The following is a 25,601-nucleotide window of genomic DNA, read 5'->3' as shown; positions in this document are numbered from 1 at the left end:
ATTTGTTTTCTAAACACACAAAGATAGTTCTTTTTTAAAATAAGATTAAAATTTCTTCCCAGAAAACAGCAGTCATGGTTTAGATTTGTCAATAAAGTGACTGAATCAAAGTTGACCTTATATGGAAAATATAATGATTTTAATGTTATTATTGCAGACAAAATTAATGGTTGGTTGCCACTAATATTTCCTGTAATTTACTAGGTTATATCAAAGAGGAAATCACTTACCTGAGATAATTTCTACATAGAAGCTTTTGGGGAAGGACTTTACTCTCTAAAACTTAGTACCAGACATATAATAACAGCAACAAAATTATATATAATAATACAGCCATTGGAAGACAATAGTAATTTGTTATTTAAATTTAATATCCTAACTCTTTAACTTACTGGTATTGTCTTAGTAGTGTGGTTTTATATATAACAAGAATTTCTCAGTAATTACAGAATACTTGATTTTGATTCAGAAGTAAAATATTCTGTGTGTTCTAATGAGCCTTAAGGCATTTTACCATATTATAGTCCATCTATTCAGAACAAATGAGCACATTTATATGAGAAAGTCATACTAACAATTCATTAATGATAGTAGGTATAAATAGTAATGAGTATTATTTCTCCTGCAAACCTACTCAAGGAAGAGAATGCTGATGAAAACACATACAAGAAGAAATAATTACATGCTTATATGTCCATTTAGAGATGCTTAGAAAAAGGTGATTAAAGGATTATAAACAAAAACTCAATAATACTGACCCTATCCAACTCATAATAAAATTTATTTCCATCCAGAGTATTAGTGTCCTTGTTTGGTCACATTTCTAGCCATTCAGCTCATCACGCCATTTGTTTTTCAGGGAATTTTGTATAATTGATCCCTGAAATCTCTTGTGCTCCCTCAAATTCAAAACATACAGGCTACTCTTGAAATCTGGAAAACACACACACACACACACACACACACACTCTCTCTCTCTCTCTCTCTCTCTCTCTGGATGGTGTAATCTATTGAGACAGCAGTTGAGTGCTAAAAAACCACTTCTATCTGAGGACTTGTAGGACTTGCATTGTTATGGCTCATTGAAATTACACTGTACATAATACAATTGAATACAAGTATAATTACCCCTAAAAAATATGTCCCGTTTTCTCACTATGCTGAATTCTGATTCTTTTTCATTTCATTCCCAATCGTTGTATTTGATACTTGAAAACGCTGCTACAATGTTAACAAAGCTTAATGACTTTCACATTTTCATGCATACACTAACGGAAACTGTTTTTTCCAGAGAAAAAATGCTGCCATTTCTTTTGTAGTCTTAGTGCTGGGAGTTCTTCCTTTTGACAGTATGAATCTGAGGCGGTCTCCTTATCCCCTGCACTTTTAGACCACTACTCTTCTGCCTTCATGTAAAGCCATTATGTCTTTAAGTTACTTGTAATTCTGCTTTATCACCCTCTGTACATACATGCTAACACCTAGAAACTGCTTCCATCAAAATCTTTAATAACAGGCTGAAAGTGTTATTTTCTAACTCAAAATCATTCCATTAATATAAACATATTAGTAAAGATGATAAAGTTAAAAACTTGAATTCTTAATTTTTAAAATTTTGTTTTACAGCAAGATCATTTGTTGCATAATTTCATTACCCTCTCCTGTGCCTTGACAGCAGCAGGTAACTGCTTTATTGCTGAAATTCCTTATTCAGTCATCCCACTTTTTAACGACAGCTTTCGGTGTTTCAGCTTATTCTTGCAAGTACTCTAAACAATGACACAGGACAAATGCATATAGCATTTCTTAGATCCTAGCATTATTCCAAGTGTTTTATAATACTTATATTTAATTCTCAAATCATTATTATTAGATAAATCTTATTACAGACACTTTAAACTTGAAGAAACTGAGGCCTAGGAGATTAATCACTTGTCTAAGTTTACCATATTTGTAAGGTATAGAGCTGAATTCCAACGAATATAGCATAGCTTAGTACTTATGCTGTCTAGTACCACAATAGTAAAAAATTCCAGTCTGTAACTGTCTATGTTTTTCACCTTCTCAATTCTTAGTAATTATTTGGCCATTATCTTTGCACTTATACTTGTACCAATATATTTCTATTAGAAATCTGGCAAAATTTGAACACAGGATTAATCAAACTGTTTTTTTCTTTCCCAGCACGCACCCAGGTTGGAAGTGTTTCTTAGAAAAATTACAGAATCACACAAAATTTCACAACCAATACTTCCTTCTGCATACCAGAGTAGTCCTCCTCTCTTCCCTCACCATGTTCTTTCTCCCACTTTTTCCAGAGTCTACATAAAGCAAACTCTACTCTCTTCATAACTTTTCTTTCTTTCCTTCTTTGTTCTCATCTAATTTACTTATTTATTACTTGAAAGAGAACTTAGAAGGCATCAGTGAAGAGTTCTCTTAATTTCCTAAACTTCCCTATAAAAGTAGGTATATTTGCAACTATTTTTTGTCTTTTGCTTTTATTTCAACAAAATTTTAAATGATAATGATATTAATACATTTCTACCTCTCATACTTTATTTTAAATATTTGATGGTGAGCTTAATTTTTTTTTTTGTTCATGATAGAAAAACAAAATAATTATCCATCTGGTAACATACACTAAAATCTATAAGATAGTAAAATATTATATTATGCTGATACACTGATGCTGTAAACTATGTAGAAACATAAAATTAGATTAACAAATGGTAGATAAGTATGCTTTATAATTTATTTAATGCATTCTATTATAACCAAAGGGAACACGTTCACATTTTGTATATAACACTTGGTTGCCACAATTTTTATTTCATAAACAAATAGATTTTTGATGTTTTATAGACCTTTCCATATGTTAAGAACTGTTATCTTTATGCCACATCTTTTGTCAGCATTTTTCCCCAGCTTGCCTATTATTTATGATGGTTTAAATATATACTAGTTGAAAATTATGGGTTTGTGACCTTTTCCATTACTTTTATTCATAACTTCATCTTCACCCAGGGTGTGGTAATTCATCTACTTTTACTCATTTTCTAAAATGGAGTTTAATTTATGGCATTATGTGAAATGAAATTTTGTTTTAATATTCTCATATATAAAATATCATTAATTAAAATGTTTATTTGTTGCTCTTTATTTTCTTTTTAATTGAGATCACTTTCTATGTTCTTGTAAAAATATTTCAAGCATACATATCCTATTCCATTAACCTGTTTATTTTTATATATACATATTATATATATATATATATATTTCAACATAGGGCAAGTTCTTCATGATATATCTTTGTATCTATTCAAATTTCAGCATGATGAAAAATCAGAGGGTTCAGGAGAAAATTATAGGGCTAATAACATTGTGCCACATGTTTAACATTCTTTGTGTATGCTTGGAGTTAACTCAAACAAGCAATCCATGTTAATTCCCTCTCATAAGATCTTCTGTTAGATATACATGATTTTAAGGAGTGCTTGACATTGCTGGTATGATGTAAAAATAACTTCCATGAGAACTATTGCTCTGTCAAGAGCTGAATAGGAATTGGTAGAGGAAAATAGCAAGAAAGGAAAATATTGTGACTAAGAAAAGGAATATTTAGGGATAAGTAATTTTTCAGAGTGGAGGCTAATGTAGATGAACTACGCAGGCCATAGCTGAGAAAGTTTTCTTCAAGCATGATGCTATTTTCTCTTTAGTCATTAGTTTCATGTCATGGGTATAAGAATATGAATACTAATGGCCAAGCTATGATGACATTAAGTGGAGGGCACTCCCAGAGTGGATGCAGTATGTTACCACTCACTTTGTTATTCAATCTCTCCCTACAGGGCCATGTTCTCTGTTGATCTTTGCCTTTGTTTTGTGATGAAGCTGACCTTAAGTGTCTGGTACTTTTTAACCTTCCATCTTATATGAGACCAAGCATGATAGAGTTGATTGAGAGCCTGCTAAAGATGCCTGGTGCTCTTGACTAGTAGGCTTAGCTCCAGGATAATTGCACTGGGAGATGGTCATTACTTTCAGTTCCCTAAATTACTGAACTCCACAGAAGTTTCCTAGACACCTTATATTTCTCTAAAGTGAATCTTCCAATTTTAGGATGGGGATAGACTGGGGAGATGGGTATTGCCTGACAAAGATATTCTACTTGCTGGAATGGAAGACAAGAGTAGGTGCAGGTAAAATTCTATATAGAGACTTTTCCTTACCATCCACCTTTGCTGCTCTGTCTTATTTTTGATATATTCTGTTCTGTTACTTCTCTAGATAAATTATTCACTGCCTTGCTTTATTGCATAATACCCATTCATTTTCCCCATAAATATGTCACATTGTATATACAACATATAGCTTTATATTTACAATTTATATATTTAAAATACGTATTTATATATGTATACATTTTGGTCTATTTTCCACTGAAAATACTTTGCTAGTTGTCTTTGTCGTTATGATTTATATGCCTTGTCATTATTTGTACTATAATGTATGGTAGGGATTAGACAGAAGCAAGGATAAATTTTAGAGTTTACAACCTTTATATTAAGTATAATCCTTTATTAATTGGGTATTGGCTGTATTATCCCTGAACTCTGTGTATCTCTCATTTAAATGTCTGCTATTTATGAAAAATTATATTATATTTTTGTCCTTGGTTATATTTTTGTCATTAGTTGTTTGGGCTTTTTGTAATCTATTTCTCTCAAAAAACATACTTTCCTTCTAGGATCCTAGATCACAAATAGAATGACCAACTGGGGAGAAAATGCATACTGTATGGAATGTTAACTACCCCTCCTCTCTTCTTAATAAATCTTTTCCAAGTAAACCACCTTCCTCATACACACATAGATCTCTTCAGCACAAAGATGATTTCTTTATAATCACTTTTGTCTCACTACTTTATAGGCCACAATAAGCTGACAGAAAGAAAAGAATGTGTATATACATGCATCAGCCTATGACTTTGAATGTGTTTGAGGTAATACTGATTTCTAATTCTGGTACCTAGGGCTACATGTCATAAATTTTTTTTTTAAAGAAAGGTGGAATTTAAAAATTAAATTTCTACCAATAATACATTTTGTTAATGTTCATAATTCATGTGTAGATATACATATATAGTTTAGATATGTATACAAGTATTAATAAAATGTGCAAGCTGTAACTTACATATATTTAAATTGGTAATTTAAATTATTATTTTAAACTTTTATTTTAGTTCATGGGTACATGTGCAGGTTTGTTACATGGATAAATTTGTGTCATGGGAGGTTTGTTGTACAGATTATTTTATCACCCAGGTATTAAGCTTAGTACGTGTTAGTTATTTTTCTTGATCTTCTCCCTCCTCACCCTTCACCCACTGACAGGCTCCAGTGTCTTCTGTTCCCCTCCTTGGGTTCATGTGTTCTCATCATTTAGTTTTCACTTATAAGTGAGAATATGCAGTTTTTGGTTTCTGTTCCTGTGTTAATTTGCTAGGGATAATGGCCTCTAGCTCCATCCAAGACCCTGCAAAGGACGTGAGCTCATTCTTTTTTATGGCTGCATAGTATTTCATGGTGTTTATGTACTACATTTTCTTTATCCAGTCTGTCATTGATGGGCATTTAGATTGATTCCATGTATTTGGTACTGTGAATAGTGTTGTAGTAAACACACATGTGCATGTGTCTTTATAAGTCATTTACAGAATGATTTATAATCCTTTGAGTATATACCCAGTAACAGGATTGCTGGGTCAAATGGTATTTGTGGCTTTAGGTCTTTGTGGAATCATCACACTATCTTCTACAGTGGTTGAACTAATTTACACTTCCACCAACAGTGTATAAGTATTCCTTTTACACCACTACCTCACCAGCATCTGTTATTTTTTGACTTTTTAATAGTAGCCATTCTGACTGGTGTGAGATAGTATCTCATTATGATTTTGATTTGCATTTCTCCAGTGAAGAGTGATGTTGAGCTTTTTGTTCATATGATTGTTGGCCGCATCTATGCCTTCTTTAGAAAAGTGTCTTTTCATGTTCTTTGCCCACATTTATGGAGTTGTTTGTTTTTTTCTTGTAAATTTATTTAAGTTTCTTATGGATGCTGGATATTAAACTTTTGTCAGATGCATAGTTGTCAGATATTTTCTCTCATTCTGCAGGTTGTCTGTTTGCTCTGTCTATAGTTTCTTTTGCTGTGCAGAAATTCTTTAGTTTAATTATATACCATTTGTCAATTTTTTGCATTTGTTGCAATTGCTTTTGGCATCTTTGTCATGAAATATTTGCCTGTGCCTGTGTCCTTAATGGTATTTCCTATGTTGGCTTCAGGGGTTTCTATAATTTTAGGTTTGACACTTAAGTCTTTAATCCATCTTGGGTTAATTTTTGTTTAAGGTATAAGGAAGAGGTCTAGTTTCAATCTTCTGCGTATAGCTAGACAGTTTTCCCAGCACCATTTATTGAATAGGAAATCATTTCCCCATTGCTTGTTTTTGTCAGTTTGTTGAAGACCAGATAGTTGTAGATGTGTGGTCTTATTTCTGGGTTCTCTGTTCTGTTCCATTGGTCTTGTACCATTACCATGCTATTTAGGTAACAGTAGCCCTGTAGTGTAGTTTGAAGTCAGGTGGCATGATGCCTCCAGTTTTGTTCTTTTTAGTTAGGATTGCCTTGGATATTTGGGCTTTTTTGGGGTTCCATATGTATTTTAAAATAGTTACTTTTAGTTCTGTAAAGATTGTAAATGGTAGTTTAATAGGGATAACATTGAATTTATTAATTGCTTTGAGCAGTATGGACATTTTAACAATATTGATTCTTCCTATCCTTGAGCATCAAATGTTTTTTAATTTGTTTGTGTCTTCTCTGACTTCTTTGAGCAGTGTGTTGTAGTTTTTCTTGTAGAGATCCTTCACCTCCCTAGTTACCTGGATCCCTAGGTATTTTATTCTTTTTGTGGTAGTTGTGAACTGGAGTTCATTCCTCATTTTGCTCTCTGCTTGGTGTACAGAAATGTCAGTGAATTTTTTCAAATTGATTTTGTATCCTGAGACTGTGTTGAAGTTGTTTATCAGCTTAAAAAGCTTTGGGATTCAGACAATGGGGTTTTTCTTTTTTCTAGATATAAGATCATGTCATCTGCAAAGACAGATAATTTGATTCCCTCTCTTCGTATTTGGATGGACTTTATTTCTTTATCTTACTTGATTGCTGTGGCCAGAACTTCCAATACTATGTTGAAGAGGAGTGGTGAAAGAGGGCATACTTGTCCTATACCTGTTTTCAAGGAGAATGCTTCCAGCTTTTGCCCATTCAGTATGATGTTGGATGTGGGTTTGTCATATATGTCTCTTATTATTTTGAGGTATGTTTCTTCAATACCTACTTTATTGAGAGTTTTAAATATAAATGGATGTTGAATTTTATTGAAAGTCTTTTCTCCATGTATTGAGATAATCACGTGTTTTTTGTCTTTAGTATTGTTTATGCAACGGATCACATTTTTTGATTTGTCCATATTGAACCAAACTTGTATCTCAGGGACAAAGCCTACTTGATCATGGTGAATAAGCTTTTTGATGTGCTACACTAAATTTGAGTTGCCAGTAGTTTTTTGAGAATTTTTGCATTGATATTGATGAAGGATATTAACCCAAAGTTTTCTTTCTTTGTTGTATCTCTGCCAGGTTTTGATATCAGGATGATGCTGACCTCATAGGATGAGTTAGAGAGAAGTTTCATCTCCTTGATTTTTTTGAGTAGTTTCAGTAGGAAGAGTGCCAGATCTTCTTTGTACATCTGGTAGAATTCAGCTGTGAATCCATCTGGTCCTGGGCTTTATTGTGTTGGTAGACAATTTATTACAGCTTACATTTCAGAACTCATTTTTGGTCTGTTCATGGATTCAATATCTTTCTGGTTCAGTCTCAGGAGGCTGTATGTGGAATGTATCCATTTCTTCTAGATTTTTTAGTTTATGTGTAGAAAAGTTGTTCTTTGTAGTCTCTGATGGTTGTTTGTATTTATGTAGGGTCAGTAGTAATATCACCCTTATTGTTTCTGATTGTATTTATTTGAATCTTCTCTGTTTTCTTCTCTATTAGTCTAGCTAGCAGTCTATTTCATTATTGTTTTCAAAAAATTTGTTGATCTTTTGAATGATTTATTTGTGTCTCAAGCTCCTTCAGTACAGCTCTGATTTTGGTTATTTCTTATCTTCTGCTATCTTTGGAATGTGTTTGCTCTTGGTTCTCTAGGTCTTTTAATTGTGATGTTAGGTGGTTAACTTAAGATCTTTCTAACTTTTTAATGTGGGCATTTAGTGCTATACATTTCCCTCTGAACTCTACCTTACTTGTGTTCCAGAGATTCTGTTATGTTGCATCTTTGTTCTCATTATTTTCAAAGAACTTCTTGATTACTGCCTTAATTTCATTCTTTACCCAAAAGTCATTCAGGGGCAGGTTATTCAATTTCCATGTAATTGTATGGTTTTGAGCAAATTTCTTTGTCTTGATTTCTAATTTGATCATGTTATTGTCCAAGAGACTGCTATAATTTCAGGGTTTTTTTTTTTTTGCATTTTTAAGGAGTGTTTTACTTTTGGTTATGTGGTCAATTTTAGAACATGTGCCATGTGGTAATGAGAAGAATGTATATGCTGTTGATATTGGTTGGAGAGTTCTGCGTATATGTATCAGGTCCATTTGACCTAGTGCTGAGTTCAGGTGCTGGATATCTTTGTTAATTTTCTGTCCCAGTGATCTGTCTAGTGTTTCCAGTGAGGTGTTAAAGTCTTCCATTATTATTGTGTGGGAATCTAAGTCTCTTTGAAGGTTTCTAAGAACTTGCTTTATGAATCTGGGTACTACTGTGTTGAGTACATATATATTTAGGATTGTTAGATTTCCCTGTTCAATTGAACACTTTACCATTATGTAATGCTCTTCTTTGAATTTTTTTTAAAAAAATTGTTGATTTAAAGTCTGTTTTATCAGAAACTAGGATTGAAACCCCCACTTTTTTCTGTTTTCTATTCACTTGATAGATTTTTCTTCATTCTTTTATTTTGAGTCGAATTGTGCCATTGCATGTGAGATGGTTCTCTTGAAGAGAGCATACCAGTGGGTCTTGGTTCTTTATCCAGCTTGCCACTCTGTCTTTTAATTGGAGCTATCCTTTATTAAAATCTCAAGTAGTAAATGTTACCCAAATATTGTAATAAGATCAAACAAAATGAAAAAAAAGTAATTCAAAAGATTTCATTATGCATACTTGTCATTGTGCATATATTATGAACATATGTCTCTAAATATTTCTGTTTGGGGTTTCTTAACTGACCAAGTAATATCATTTCTAATTCAAAGTTAAATGTAACTTTCTGGAATTTATCTTTTAAAGAAAAAAGTTCAGCAAAACCTGGAAGAAAACATCTGCCTTCTATATATTCTAATTCCTTTCCAAAGAAAAATTTGTCCATTTACATTTTTTATTTATGAATAGTAAAATTTTGATTGCTCATAACTATGGTTATACTCTTCTTAATATTTCTATAAAATTAATAGCTTACTTTCACTTAGCTTCTTAAAAGTATTTGTTATATTTATTCTTATAAGCTATGAAATGCATATATATATACATAGTTGCTCCTTAGCCTATGATAGTTTGATGATTTTTTAACTTTACAGTGATGAGAAAATGATACACATACAGTAGAAATCATACTTGGAGTACGCATTATAGCCATTCTGATTTTCACTTTCAGCACAGTATTCAATAAATTACATGAGATATTCAATAACTTATTGTAAAATAATGTGCCAGATGACTTCACACAACTGTAGGCTAATGTAAGTGCTCTGAGCATATTTAAGGTAGGCTAGGTTAAGCTATGACGTTCAATAGGTAAAATGTATTAACTGATTTTTGACTTTATGTTGTCAACATACAACTTGATTTTCTGACTTGATGAGTTTATAGGGACATAACCTCATCATTAGTGGAGGAACATTTCTATTATATGTTTTCTCACTTTCTTCATATAGCTAATATTCACTAGGTTTATTTTGATAACTTTAAACATAAATACATTTCATTTATTTCTTAACAAGGATGTTTACATATGAAAATTAGTAATTTAATAATTTATGAATAATTTAGAATTTGAAAAGGTTATATCTAACTTGACTTGTATTTCATGCTTGTTATTATTTACCTACTAAAGCAGTGACATTAGCAGTGGTGTATTCATTCCTGTCATTTTTGGATATTTCAATCAGATAGCTATTTTCCTTCTTGAGCTAAATTCCTGTGCTCTGATAAACTTGATTGTGAAAATGTATAACTTATTAATTAGTGTCAATCCATCTATCAATCAATCATCTCTTCAGTGCTTCACTTTATAAACATACTAAATGTTTACCGAGATTTGAGCTTGTTTCCTTTTCTAATCAGCTCTATTGAAATCTGATAGTGTCTGACACTGTGTAACACTCGACCTGTAAACTGAGATTTCAGCTCAACTGTAAACTAGCCTATGACTTCCACAGTTTTAGAGGCTGTTGGGCAGCCTATGACAGTGGGGAGTATCATCCTTAAAATCAATAAGTTGACTTCTTGTTACTTTTAATATCCGTACAGCCACATTTGATTATTTGTTCTATTGGGGCTCAGGGAAAACATTACAAAAATGAAACTGACATCTGGCCTAAAACCTAACATTAGGATAGTTTGAGTTTTCCTCCACCAAAACTATATCTAATAACATGATAGACTTTTTTTTTTGTCTATTCTTTAATGGCTCTCAAAATTTGCACATTTGTTTGATGTATGAACTCTTCTCAAAGTCATATCAATCTGTTTACCCACTGCCAGCTATGAGTACCAGGTAACATAAAGTTGTGTTGAATATCAATGGATTTTTTCGACACATTAAAGATATCATTCTGACTTCCTATGTTGCATTTGATATGCATCTAATATGTTCCTTTGTTACTTGAGGTTACATTTTAAATTATTTTCCCTAGCTGCTGCTGAAGAAAAGATTTTCTCTTTGTATTCTGTCCCTCAATTTTAAACGGAAACTTTGCTAACACTTCATTTTTACCTTAAGGTTGTGTTTTCCCCTGTGGTTAATTCATTTGGTCTTTTGTAGAATTTTTTAGCTATGTTTTTAAAAATTTCTTATGTATCTTCTCTTTCTCCTTTCTCCCTGTGTCTGGATGCTCACTCAAAATGTATTGAGCTTTGTCTTCTTCGTATTAACATTTATTTCACATTTTCTGCAAATTCAGACATCTTATACTTTATTCTGAAATTTGAACTATTTTATAGTAATTAATTCTATATTCAGTAATAACAAATGTTTTTATATTCATTCAATTACTTTTTTATTTATATTTCTTTTGTAATTAAGAAAGTATTTTTTCACAAGTTAACTGATCATGATCCATTTTTTAATTGAAGAAATTTTAAAGTTTTCCTTTTTATTTATTTATTCAAATTAAACATAGATATTTTATATTCTCTTTTGGAGTTTTTTAATTTCCTTATCTATTGTCTGTTATGTCATGCTTTTTTTTTTTTTGGTTCTCATCCTGAGTGAGCTGCTTCCTTATGTTTTTATTACCTTTATTGATTATTATAAAAATATTTGGAGAATTTTATGAGCCCTGGAAGGAAGGTGTGTTCCACCAGAGATGATTTGCATTTGCTTCTAACAGATACTAGAGGCTCTGCCAGTCCAGAAACATTTAAACTACAAATTACAGTATGATCATCTTCAACATAAAATTTGGCTGAGAAAATTACATTATCTTGGCTTAGTGGTTACACCTTTTAGCGATCCTTTCCCTCCCTTGCCTTTCCTGCTCAGTGTCAAGCAGTTGTTCTTGCTCCAGTGTGGAATTAAAAGGCCCAGGTTTCCCAGTAGTTCACGCTTCCACGTAAGCTTTGTTTCCCCAGCATTGTTAGACACTGCTTTTTTGTGTGAACTGTTAGTTACTCCCTGTCTATTGTATACCAGAGGTCATGAAATACTAAGCACGATTTCACCAAGATAAACATTCTCAAGCAAAAGCAACCTACTACTCATTTTATCATTTTTTTGTATCTTAGTTATATTTTGTTCATAATATTTTTAAAGTTTTTAGAAATATGTTTTGTCATGTTTTCCCTGAATTTTCATATGCTAATATATACCTACCATGATATATTGCAAGACATGGAACACATGTATATTTTATCATTACTGTTTTTTTTCAGTGAATTTACCTTGACCGATACTTTATAAAACATGTGGCTCCTAATCTTACTGTACATGGCTATGTTACTTAGGTTTATCTAACTTTTTCAAATATGCACACCAAGCTAATACTTCTACAGCAGTGATTTGACTATTATAGCACATACAAAGTTGTTTTAAGATAAAAACTCTTCTTTATCTGTCTCAAAATAATGGCTGTGTTTAACTTCCAAGAATAAATAATCAGTGTATCCAAGAATAGCTATCCTGTGATCTGCTTGTCTGGTCTTCAATGTTTCTCTTTTGCATTAATTTGTGTGTGTGTTTGTGTGTATGTGTGTGTGTGTGTGTTCATTTGTTGTTTGTTTATAAATGTTTCCCTTAGTTTTTACAGTACGGTATTTTAAAAGTGTCCATCTCTTCATCATGTACTCAATTGGAGCATTATTGTAAATTTTACGAGAAGAAGGCAGGATTTTGCAGAAGGCAGAAGTATATCACATGATTTGTAAACCTATTGGCAAGGGCTGGAGGCAAGTATAGTTTAACAAGTGATTTTGAGAAAAATAAATGATGGCATTGCAAGAGTAAAAAATAATTTACAAGTCATGAGGATTTGCTGCACACAACTTGGAGTAAATTTAAATCAAACTTTAACACATTAAAATAATTTCCCAAATTATAAGCACTTTGTTGGAAGAAGGTTAAAATTTCCTGAAATGATATGACAGCTGTTTGTTTTAATGTGCTTAATTTGAAAACATGAATGCCCTATGAATTATATATTACAAATTTACCAAATATGAGTATGTGTAGACATTAAATCAGAAAAAAAGGGAAAATGGTTTATTCAGAGTGCTATTGTATTTACTAAAATTTCATCTCACGTTTTGCTCTTTTATTTTTGGGAAGGCATGTAATTTCTTTTTCTGCATCTGATTATTCTACACAAATAAGAAAGCTAAAATCGAAATAAAAATACTTTAATAAATATATGAAGTATCCCTTTTTTATTTCACATTTAAGCCAGGGTGGACCTAAATGATATATCTTTGCTTATGGTAAAGAGAGAGTAGCAGCTATAACTTAATTAGCTTGCCCTTCTCACTAGCAGTCTGAAGTAGGGCACCACTAATTAATGTAGTATTCTTCCAAAGGGCTACATAGAATTGTTCTAACATATTTAAATTTAACTTGAAAGGATATGCCATGAACTCTAGAATTCTGAGAGGCTCAAATTTTCAAATTCAGCATCTTTTTTGAACATTCTAAATATATGTAAATGCAGATTTCCTAGTTTACATAATACTCTATTTCCTTAATAACTCAATTGTCTCCTTTAATGAATGAAATACATTCTCATTTACTGTAACTATTATACTATTTGCAATATTTTAATATATCTAAATATATTAAAATTGGTTACTATAGACTACAATATGTTGTATTAACATATATAAATCTGTTAAGTAAACAAATTATAGTTCATCAAGGTAAACCCAAACTAAAATTATATCTTAAAATGTATATAGAAAATACTAAAATATATACCAGGTATTATTTCTTAAGAAGAAACTTCATTTCTGTATATTCTATATTTAAACATCTAACAGAAAAAGAAATGATTTAAAATCTATTAAACCATATACTCATTAGAGCCTGAAATCACAATGCCTGAAATCTCATCACAATGTGAGGTTTATAGTAAGTAGAAAATGAACTTCACATGCTCATAGGCCATATCTAATCTTAATCAGCCATCTAATGTTATGCAAGACTATTAAACAAATTCCTGGCACACAGAACCAATTTCATTAATGTCTGTTGAATGACTATGAAGAATAAATGTTGTCTATAGCAGGCTTACCAGGAATGTGTGAGTGTGTATGTATACACACATATTCATACATAACACATTTTGTTATTCATAGATTCTATGAACATCTATCAGCTAATTTAAATATTTTTATTGAAACAATATTTGTACATATTTATGGAGTACATGTGATATTATGATACATGTATGTAATGTGTAGTGATCAAATCAAAATGAAATCGTTTGGAACATTTATTGTTTCTTTGTGTTGGGAACATTACAAATTTTCTTTACTAGCCATATTGAAATGTACAAAATACTGTTGTTAAATATAGTCATGATACTATGCTATCAAACACTAGAACTTATAATAATTACATGAAGAGGAATGAAATATCTTTTGTCTAATGCTACATTTTGTTGGTTTTATTAATGGATTTGCTCCTGATATTAGATTAGATAAAAGTTTATAAATAAAACAATTATGATTATATGTGAATAAATAACATTTCTTATAAAATTCAGATAATTTTATTTCATTGCTCTTCTGAACCCCTCAGAGATGTCTGGCAAAGTATTATAAAAAATCCATTATTAAGCTCTCAAAAACCCAGATCAACATTTGGGAATGTATATATTATATCTTCCATTTTTAGGACAGTGCACAGAGTCCATGTTGTCCAGATTTTAACAAAGAATAATTGAAAAACTAAAAGAAAGTTCTTGAAAAGTGAGCAGGTTTTTATTAAATGTCAGCATAATTTTAAAGTTCTAGTTTTATTATGTTGATAAAAATATTTATATTTCTCTACTTATTCAAGAACATCTTTAATAATAAGTTTCCCAGATTGATGAGGATGGGAATAAGCTTTTAATGAGTAAGGAATATAGACTTTTGTAAAACTATTCTGTGTGGAGTTGCAGTAAACTGAATAACATAAACCATGTTTTCCCACAATCAAAATGTAATCATATATTGGTCATATTATCTATTATATATCCATTACAGTATTATTTTTAAAAGTATTGCATTAATTTTATGTATAATACAAGTACTTACATGCTTTTTGAAATATAAGTCCTTGCATACCTTTTGAAATATCTGAATTTATCAAACAATAAAATGTCCACTCTCATAACTGAATAATAATATAAGGTGATATAATAAAATACTTTATGGTTGTTTTATTTATTTTTTCCCAAATGTCCAATATTTGATTGAAAAAGATTGATTTTATGACCAAAAATAATATTAGAACTCACTCTTCAGTGATAGGAAGAATATAAACACAAGAAAGTATGGAGGTAATTTGGGGAGACAAGAATTCTGGAAGGAAATAAGTGGAGAGTTCAATGAAGAGGCTGTTTACATAGTGGTGATCTGAATTAAGGCAATCGAACAAGGTATAACTCCCTAGGATGAATCTCCCACTAGGGAGTTATGACTACCCCTAGACCTGAAGAGAACCGTACCAGAACCCGAAGTGACTTGTAGTTATTCTGGCCAGCAGATGAGGTGTCTGTTTATTGGAAAAACACAACCATTATATCAGAAGAGGTACATTCAGTTTGTGTAGGGCAATGGCTGAATTTCTATTGAAGACTACATTGCCTCATCATCGTCTTCTGCTGGTATTTCTTTGTGGCGGAGCCCAGTTGAAAACCAGAGATCAAATTAGGCACCTTAAATAATCCATAAAGGTCTTGGAGCACAGCACACTGCGGGGAAGGGTAGAATTTGGGGAAGATGGAGAATATTCTGACACAACCTGGCACCACCTGATTACTTTTAACGTATTTACATTTTGTTCACCTTCAAATGTGAAAATCAAACATAAGTAGATGTCAGTTGTTATGTTATGAACCTTATTGCTTCATATAGAATAGAGATTTACTTTTGAACATACTTAGTTTGTCTTTATAGCATCTGGGCTTGGACTGTCTACTCTGATTTCCATAATCCTTCAAGAAATTCAACTGGCAAGTCTTTTTGAAAAAAACAAAAGTTGTTCTTTCTGGTTCTATGTCCCCTACTAAATACATAAATTATTTGTATTGGTATATTCTAGATATTAAAAACAAGAAAATAGAAACCATAGATGTCAAATAATTTTTTTCTTCTTTGCTAGGTGAAATAATAAAGTATGATAATGTGTTGATATGTAACAAGTTTTAGGGCTTATAAAATATTTCCCACAATTGATTGAAAAATGATAATTCAGAAAAATATTCGTTGAATTTAGCAAAATAATTCATATTATTGATGGCTTTCGAAAAAAATTAATAAAAAAAGAAAAAGTCATTACATCACACTCAGAGGCATCTACGTGGCAAAGCAAATAATTCAAAGAATAGTTGACCGTACAAGAAGATCCACATCACCAGTATTTTGGGAGGCCAAGGCAAGCAGATCACTTAAGGTCAGGAGTTCAAGACCAGCATGGCCAACGTGATGAAACCAAGTCCCTACTAAAAATGCTTCAAAAGAAAGCAAGGGTAAAATTATCAGTAATGTCAGGATGGTGATAAACTTGGTAGAACAAAAGTATGTTTTGATAGAATAGGTTATGTAAGGTGTTTCTAAAGTGTTACTATTCTTGAAAAGACACATGTGTGTTTTAAAGCCTCTTAAATATAATCAAGGTATTGCTCAAAATAAAAATGAGATTAAAAGGTGATAAAACGTGAGACAAAATGTTATTGTCAAATAGCTAGAAGATGAGGATTTATTTTGTATTGCTCCAGATGGCAAATATAACCACGGGGTGAAATTTAGAAGGAATCAATGTTTTCTTTTAGAAACAGGGATTTTATGACAATCAAAGTCTTTGTCTGCTGGGAGCATTTCACAGCAACTGCACCGTATCACTTTTCTTTAAAAGCTGCAATCTGCAAACACATCCACACATCCCAGAGCGTCTGGCCTGGACTACTGAAAAAACCTACCTGGTCTCGCTGCCACTATTCTTGCATATCTGATAGTCTTTTCTCCATTCAGCTCTTTAAGGAATTTTTTTTTACATCAGGCCCTATAGCCACTGCTAACTGAATTAAATGTTACTTTTGCAAATATAACTTTTAAATTTCTTACTATTGCCTAAAAAATTCACAAATAATTACTCTCTCCAGAGGGAGGAGAAAAGGAAGATAAAAAAGGAAAAAGAGGACAAGAAGATAAAAAATTGAATGGGTAGAGGGAGTTGGAGAGAAAAGAGGACTCACAAGAAGATTTGTACTTTAATGAAATTTTAAGATATTATATTATGAGCATTATGTTTGTAAGCACATAAATTGTATTGGTTTTTATTTTTACTTATTCCTGATTCCTAAGATCTTCACGCCTTTTCAATGAACATGATTTCTATAGATGATGGTGCTGGATACCAAGGTTTGAATTTGAAACTAGTGGGAACATTTTTTTATGGCAGGCCTGAATATCCTTGGCCTGGCCTGGTTCCATTTGGCTTCAGCAGACCAAGTCTGCATAATGGAGGTATTCTAAATATCCATTTCTAACTCTGTTTCTAACACTATATCCAGCCCACCTCATTCTTCTATTTTTTTCTCAATAATTTTTTACTTGACTTTTATTTTTATGTCTTTAATGATTTAATTATATCTGTACAAATTATTGAAAATTCACCAAAAGTCTTGTTTGGATGTAGCTTGGTATTCATTAGTGTTCGTATTTTCAAATAACTTGATAAATGAAGGGCACAGCAAAAAGAGCAACAGTTGAAAGTACGGATGTAAAAGCATGTAGGGTATTTTCCTTGAGAAATGGGGCTATATTTGTATAAACACACTATGGACACCTATAAGAGTTAATTGAGTTTTGCTACACGGAACATCTCAGGGAAGCTGAATCAACATTTTCAGAGCTCTGTGGGTACATTAATTGAAATTTTGACACATTTTATTAAATGGACCAACCACTCAAAATGACTTGATGGATTTTTTTACCCAATGTCTAAGTCGTTTCTATGGAAATATGTAAGCTCCTTTAAAGTGGGAACCAATTCTAATTCATCCTATCTGCTCTAAAATCTAGCACATTCATCTAGAATCATTTAATTCAGTATTCTAAGAATTATCATTATTAGCAAGAATGCAAATAAATTGGGTGAACTGAGCTCTACAATGTACCAAACATATGATTTGCATGCTTTAATTAATTTAACATTCATAGCAACTTTATTAAGTAGGTACTATTAGTAATCCAATTATACAAAGTATGTTACGTAACATGCTTAAGTCATATAGTTAAAAAAAGTCAGTAAATTGTGTGCTTGTGCATTAAATTGTAAAAAGAAAAAAGAGAACTCTTTGTAATGTGAATTTCCAAAAGAGAGTCAGAAGCATTTTTGAACAGTACTGAGTTGACTGAGCAAAAAATGGGAAAGGATGAGCTATCATTATCCCTTCATTAAACTAGGTCTATGGGACCTTGGCCAAAGTCAGCATAATGAGGTAGTAAAAAAGAAAAGTTATTCTGACCTTTTTCTGTGTTATACTTGGTTCTGAAAGTTTGATATTATCCTTTCTGTAGGAGCATGTTTATAATTGAATGGATTTTTTTTTCAAAACCAATGGAAGTAATTCTTTTTTGCTGTATTTGTTTGTATGATGAACTATAATTTTATTTATCTTAAATGCTCCATCAGGTATATTCATTTCCTCAGTATATAAGAGAACACAGAAACTAATGAGATTTCCAAAGAAATATGACAGTGTTAGAGATAAGATGACAATTAATGCTCAGCCAGAAAATGTTTATCATCTTGAAAATATTAGAAACTATGATGCATTTTTGGAAAAAGTCAATGTTGAATAATAAAATATTAGTTTGACATCACTTCATATGTAAATTAGCAAAAACAATTTATATAATTACTGAATTACATATTAAATATTTGAAAATACTATTTAGCAATGACTGGCAACAAATCAAAAACAGATTTTTGTTGTTGTTGTTTTGTTTCATTTTGTTTGTTTTCTTCAAATTAACTTCTCCAACTTTTGGGTCATGTCTTTTTTCTTATGTAACACAGAAAAAAAAGTCTATTCTTAGCTGTTATAACAATTACGCATTTGTATTCATCTTATCACAAACAACTACTTAATTAAACTTACCTTAGTTACTTTTGTTTAGAGGCTCTAACCTAGTGAGTTGGAAAATATACAGCACCTGTTAATAGTTACTGAGTTTCTAAGCCTTATTTCACATTAATCTTTTGGCCTTGGGCAAGTTATTTACTATATTTGGATGTCACTTACTTCACATATAAAATTCAGGAATAAGATTTCAAACTTTGAATAAAATACTTTGTTATCAATCACACAAATTAGCAGGAATCTGTGTTTTTTGGAAATGTGTTAATCACTCACACATACCATACACATACTCCCACAAATAGATCATAGTTGGTTTCATAATGCTTTGAGAGTAGACATCTCTGGTATTGGTGACGGAAGCCTTAATAAGTCTCTGTGGCTTCGTTATGTTCTCAATTAATGTCAATCACGTCATATCATTGGTCTTAGAGTGCAAATCCATTTGTTAGTTGTTTTATCAGGCCAGGTTCATTACAGGGCTTAGTTTTTTTCCAATACCAGATAAGCATTCAATTAACCAATATTTGTTCTTACTCTTTAGCTAAATATTGATATTAATTTGGATTGCTTCAAGTTAAATTTTTGTTATTGTGCTTTGACCCTTATGTTTGAAGTAAGGCCTTTTCAGTTCTGCAATTGCAATACAAATTACCCTTAAGGAGTTACTTTATAGAATTTTACTTAATTTTAGGAATGATTTGGGGCAGCCTTTAACATGCACAGGTATCTATTAGTAGTTTGGCTGCACAGACATAATTGTATCCTACTTATTTACTTGCTTATTCAAATATCCATGTACACACACATTCTTATGTGTAGTTTGACAGTTGACATATTTCATATTTTTATAACATCTTGGTTATTGAAGTTTCATACAATTTTGAATCTATTCTATAGTTCCTCACCTCATTTGAGTAGTTTCTGTGAATTTAAATTTCAGAACTATAAAAGTAAGAAACATGTTGCATAAAAGTATTACAAATGAGATTCTGATGTATCTCTGAAAATGAAATGAAAATTAACAAAGTTAACTTGAAAGATAAATGTCATCATGCTTTCCAATGTGCCATATTGTTTTTTAAATATGTGAATGCAAATTATGTGTAAGGTTGGTCTTCCTGCTTTCATCACTGCTCCATTTTAGTCTCTTCTCAACACTGCATTCTGAGTGATTTTACTAAAACCTTAATCTAGCTCATGTTCTTTTCTGTTTCAAATCCTCCAATCACCTCCCATGTCATTTCTTTTTGCAAAGGTCTTCAAATGATTCAACATTTGTCTTCTTACTCCACTTTGAACCTAGTTTCTATTTTGTTCCTAGTTTCCATTTTCTTAAAAATTTTTCATAAAAATGTCTAGATAGTTTCTGATATAGGGCATTTTTTAAAATTTAATTTAATTTTTTTATTTTTGTCTGAGTACATAGTAGTTATACATATTTATGGGGTACATGAGATGCTTTGATACACGCATGCAATGTGAAATAAGCACATCACGGAAAATGGGGTATCCACCCCTTCAAGCATTTATTCTTTGAATTACAAACAACTCAAATATACTATATGTTATTTCAAAATATACAATTAAGTTATTATTGACTAAAGCCACCCTGTCTGGCAATTAAATAGTACGTATTATTCATTCTATTTTATTTGTACTTCATAATCATCCTTATCTCCCCAGCTCCCAGCCTTGCCCGCACTCCCCACTACCCTTCCCAGGCTCTGGTAACCATCCTTTTACATTCTATCTCCAAGAGTTTAATTTTTTTTTGTTTTTAGATCCCGCAAATAAGTGAGAACATGTGACGTTTGTCTTTCTGTTCCTGGCCTGTTTCACTTAACATAATGATCTCCAGTTCCATCCATGTTGTTGTAAATGACTGATTCTCATTCTTTTATATGGATGAATAGTACTCCATTGAGTATGTGTACTGTTTTCTTTATCCATTCATCTGTTGATGGACACTTAGGTTGCTTTCAAATCTTAGATATTGTAAAAGTGCTGCCACAAATGTAGGAATGCAGATATCTCTTTGATATATATATTTTTTTCTTTTGGGTGTATACCCAGGAGTGGGATTGCTGGATCATATGGTAGCTCAATTTTCAGTTTTTTGAGGAACCTCCAAACTGTTCTCCATAGTGGCTGTAATAATTTACATTCCCATCAACCATCTACAAGGGCTCCATTTTTCCATATCATCACCAGTATTTGTTATAACCTGACTTTTTCATAAAAGCTGTTTAACTGGGGTGAGATGATATCTCATCATAGTTTTGATTTGCATTTCTCTGATGATCAATGATGTTGAGAATCTTTTCATAGGCCCATTTGCCATTTGCTTGTCCTCTTTTGAGAAATGTCTATTCAAATTTTTTGCCCATTTTTTAACTGGATTTTTAGATATTTTTCCTATAAAGTTGTTTGAGTGCCTTATACAATCTTGTTATTAATTCCTTCTTAGATGGGTAGTTTGCAAATATTTTTTTCCCATTCTGTGGGTTGTCTCTTCACTTTGTTGATTGTATCCTTTGCTGTGCAGAAGGTTTTTAACTTGATGTGATCTCATTTGTCTATTTTTGCTTTGTTTGCCTGCGCTTGTGGGGTATTGCTCAAGAAATTTTTGCCCAGTCCAATATCCTAGAGATTTTCCCCAATGTTTCCTTGTAGTAGTTTCATAGTTTTAGATCTTAGTCTTTAATCCATTTTGATTTGATTTTTTATATGACGAGAAATAGGGGTCTAGTTTTATTCCTCTGCATATAAATATCTGATTTTCCCAGCACCATTTATTGAAGAGATTGTCTTTTTCCAGTGTATGTTCTTGGCACCTTTGTCGAAAATGAGTTCACAGTAGCTGTGTGGATTTTTTCCTGAGTTCCTTATTCTATCCCACTGGTCTATGTGTCTGTTTTTATGCCAGTAGCATGCTGTTTGGTTACTATAGCTTTCTAGTATAATTTGAAGTCAGGTAATGTGATTCCTCCAGTTTTGTTCCTTTTTTTAGGACACCCTTGGCTATTCTGAGTTTTCTGTAGTTCCATATAAATTTTACAATGTTTTTATCTATTTCTAGGAGAAATAGTATTTTGATAGGGATTGCATTGAATCTGTAGATTGCTTTGGGTAGTATAGCCATTTTAACATTACTGATTCTTCTAATCCATAAACATGAAATATTTTTTCATTTTTGGTGTCCTCTTCAGTTTCTCTCATTAATATTTTATACTTTCCATTGTAGATATCTTTCACTTATTTGGTTAAGTTAATTCCTAGGTATTCAATTTTATGTGTGGCTATTGTAAATGGGATTACTTTTTAATTTCTTTTTCACATTGTTCACTGTTGGCATATAAAAATGCTACTGATTTTTGTCTGTCAATTTTGTGTCGTGAATTAACTGGATTCATCAGTTTTAATAGTTTTCTTGTGGAGACTTTAGGTTTTCACAAATATTAAAATATTATGATCTGCAAACAAGGATAATTTGACTTCTTCCTTTCCCATTTGGATGCCCTTTATATATTTATCTTATCTGATTGCTCTAGTTATGACTCATAATACTACGCTGAATAACAGTGATGTCAGTGGGCATCCTTTTCATGTTCCATATCTTATTGGAAAGGCTAGCATTTGTTCTTTCCTATGTTTGGAATACTCTTTCCTTCAATTTGCTCATGGTTGACGCCTTCATTTACTTCTACTTTTTGCTTCATTTTCAGCTTCTCAGTGAACAGTTTCTACACTCTAGATAACACCCCACTGACAGTGTAACACTTCCTATAGCCTTTCTTACCTTATTATTTTATCATAGCAATTACTCCCTCCTAAGGTACTACATACAAGATTTTGTGGATATGTGTTGTAGTTTTTTTTTCACTTATTGCCTTAGATTCCTAATTACTGTATCTCATGTGAGATATGAAAAATACAAAGCAAAAATTAAACCATCTTACTTGTCACCAATGTAGAAAAGGCAAAACTTTACCTCTACCCTCTTAGGGTCCCCAGCTGTTCCTGAAAATTAAATGGATGTAGGATAGAATAACAAATTTAACTTGTATATGAAATGGAGGCTCTTATGAAAAAATGAATACTCAAGGAAATGAAAAACCCCCAATTTTTTTGTACTAAATTGAACAAGACAGACCATTGTGGAAAAGTAACAAATTATGTGGAGAGGTTAAAGGAAGATAATAATTATTTTAACAAGGTCTGTGTGTACAGAATTATCGCACTATGACTCTCCAAAGAATATTTATTTTCTTTTGATACACCAAGGGCATCATTCACACAGGAGTTTTTATCTCCTTTTTTTCAGAATGAGATTTAAATGCCCTTCTTGCATCTGCTGTTTTTCAAGTGTCTAGCTTAAAACATTCTTTATTTTAGTGTAAGGACTCTACTTTAGTGCGGCATATTTTGGAGACATATTCTGCCATCTTTCACTAGTTATGGAAAACCAAAATATGTGAAAATATATTTGCATTTTTTATCAAATACTTATATAGCACAATCTTTTATATGGCACATATTTTTCTCTTTGAACACTCATTCATTCATTCATTCATTGTGTTTATGTGTGCCAATTTAACAAAGTTAGAACTCTTTTCCTAAATTTTTTCTCAATTGGAGAAGATATTAGTATTTTGTGAAACAAAGCAATAATGTAAATACTTTCATATGTTCACAGGGAAATTTTGCTTTACTGTTTTTTTTACATTGAAAGTAACTTTTTATTTAATAATTTAGACAAGATGCAAATTAGTATTTACTTAAGCAAGAGTTTACTTAACCTGCCTTTCATATTAAAAATGGCTGCCAAAGTCAATCTTTTAATCTTCAAAATTTTAAAATTGTACATACTCTGGTGAAAAGAGATTAATCAATACATTAAAATTTTTTATTTCAACAATGTTATTTTTGGAGTATTTGTAATTGTTTTACACAATTTCATGTTCTTTAAATAAATCGGTTAGGTGAGACATAAATTTTAAATTAGTAAGTCAAATTAGAATCTCTTGATTATACTACTTTCTTTCTACCATTAGTTGCAGCCACTTAAAATTAAAATATATGTTTTTTCAATACATTACAAAATTAAAGAAAATAGAAAGCATCTATTTCTCAGGCAACTAAATATCCTATTTACTTTAATTGTAATTTTCTAAAATACAAAACTTCTCATACTGGGAATCATAGTTGCATAGATATCTGCAAGAATTTAATTTTGTATTTTAATTTTAGTATTTTTTAAAAATAGAAATGATAATTATTTTAAAAGAGAAATGTAATTATTGAATAAACTATTGAGTCATTCTGTCTTTAAGACAAATTATTATTGGGAATTTTTCTAGTAACCTTGAGATCTTTAGTAGAACATTTAAGTCAATTAAAAATACTCACCTGAAAGCATTTATATTTTTCATAAAAGTAAGGAAGGCTATATTCATTTTTTATGTAAATAATTATTCAGCTCAGTGTTTAGATTCCGATCATGGCAAGATATTGTGAAAAGGCCTGGATAATTTTGTATGACAAAATTGGCTTTAAACCACTCCTTTGAACAGCAAAACTTTCAAATTGTGTTAAGGGCTGATTATTCCTTGGATATTCTGAATGGTTCTAAACAATGAAGGGAAAAACACATATTTTGATTTCAGTTACCCCTCTAACTAAATATGACTACAGCTCTGTTTTTCATAGCTATATTGAAACTGTCCCTATTAACTTTATAAAATGAATCAGAGAAGAAGGGAGGGGAAAAATGAAAACGAAGCAAGCTTGCAGCACATTCAGCACTAATCTTTAGGTCAGCTTGCTCTCTGACCTGCTTCCTCATAGTTTTTACTGCCTATTGTCCCAGAATCATGTAGATCCTGTCAAAATATTATAGTTCCCCTTAAGTTCTCTATAGATAACGACTTAATCATTGTGAAATCTTGTTTCCCTTCTGAAGTATTCTTTCAGGTCCTGCATACCAGTAAAACTACTGATGCTAGCTGTTGCATAGGACCCCATGAGGAGCTGACTCAACAAAGAAGGCAGTTTTCAGATCCTGATAATTTCATCCCCCTAACTCTGACCAATCAACAACCACAATTTTCTGGACCTATACCTTTCACAATTCTTTTACAAAATGCAGCCCATAACTTCTTTGGGGGACAGACTTGTGGGTCCTTTCCATCCCCTTACTTGGCCGTCATATGATCAATAGATGTTTTCTCTGCTGCGAACACTACTGTCTCAGTGCATTGGTCTGTTACTTCACAGGAGGTATACAAATTTGTTAATCCTCTAACAATATCATTGTGCTGAATATAATTCGGTTGGATACTCAAGCAATTATTAAACAACATTTTAAAAGACCTTCCTAAATATTTTAACAACTTACTTAAAT

General features: G+C 31.6%; 1 long non-coding RNA gene across 1 annotated transcript in view; it reads left to right on the top strand.

Annotated features, from left to right (window-relative positions):
• The window catches only part of LOC134732540 (uncharacterized), a 29,632-nt gene extending 4,291 nt beyond the window's left edge, over positions 1–25,341 (top strand). Inside the window, exon 3 of the long non-coding RNA XR_010115853.1 lies at positions 25,161–25,341. This is a non-coding gene — a long non-coding RNA (uncharacterized lncRNA). The remainder of the gene's footprint in view (positions 1–25,160) is intronic.
• The last annotated feature ends 260 nt before the right edge of the window (positions 25,342–25,601 follow it).

Source organism: Symphalangus syndactylus, chromosome 15 (genome assembly GCF_028878055.3).
Source record: "Symphalangus syndactylus isolate Jambi chromosome 15, NHGRI_mSymSyn1-v2.1_pri, whole genome shotgun sequence".
NCBI lineage: Eukaryota > Metazoa > Chordata > Mammalia > Primates > Hylobatidae > Symphalangus > Symphalangus syndactylus.
The sequence above is the reverse complement of the archived record's forward strand: the minus strand, read 5'-3'. Positions and strand labels throughout refer to the sequence as shown.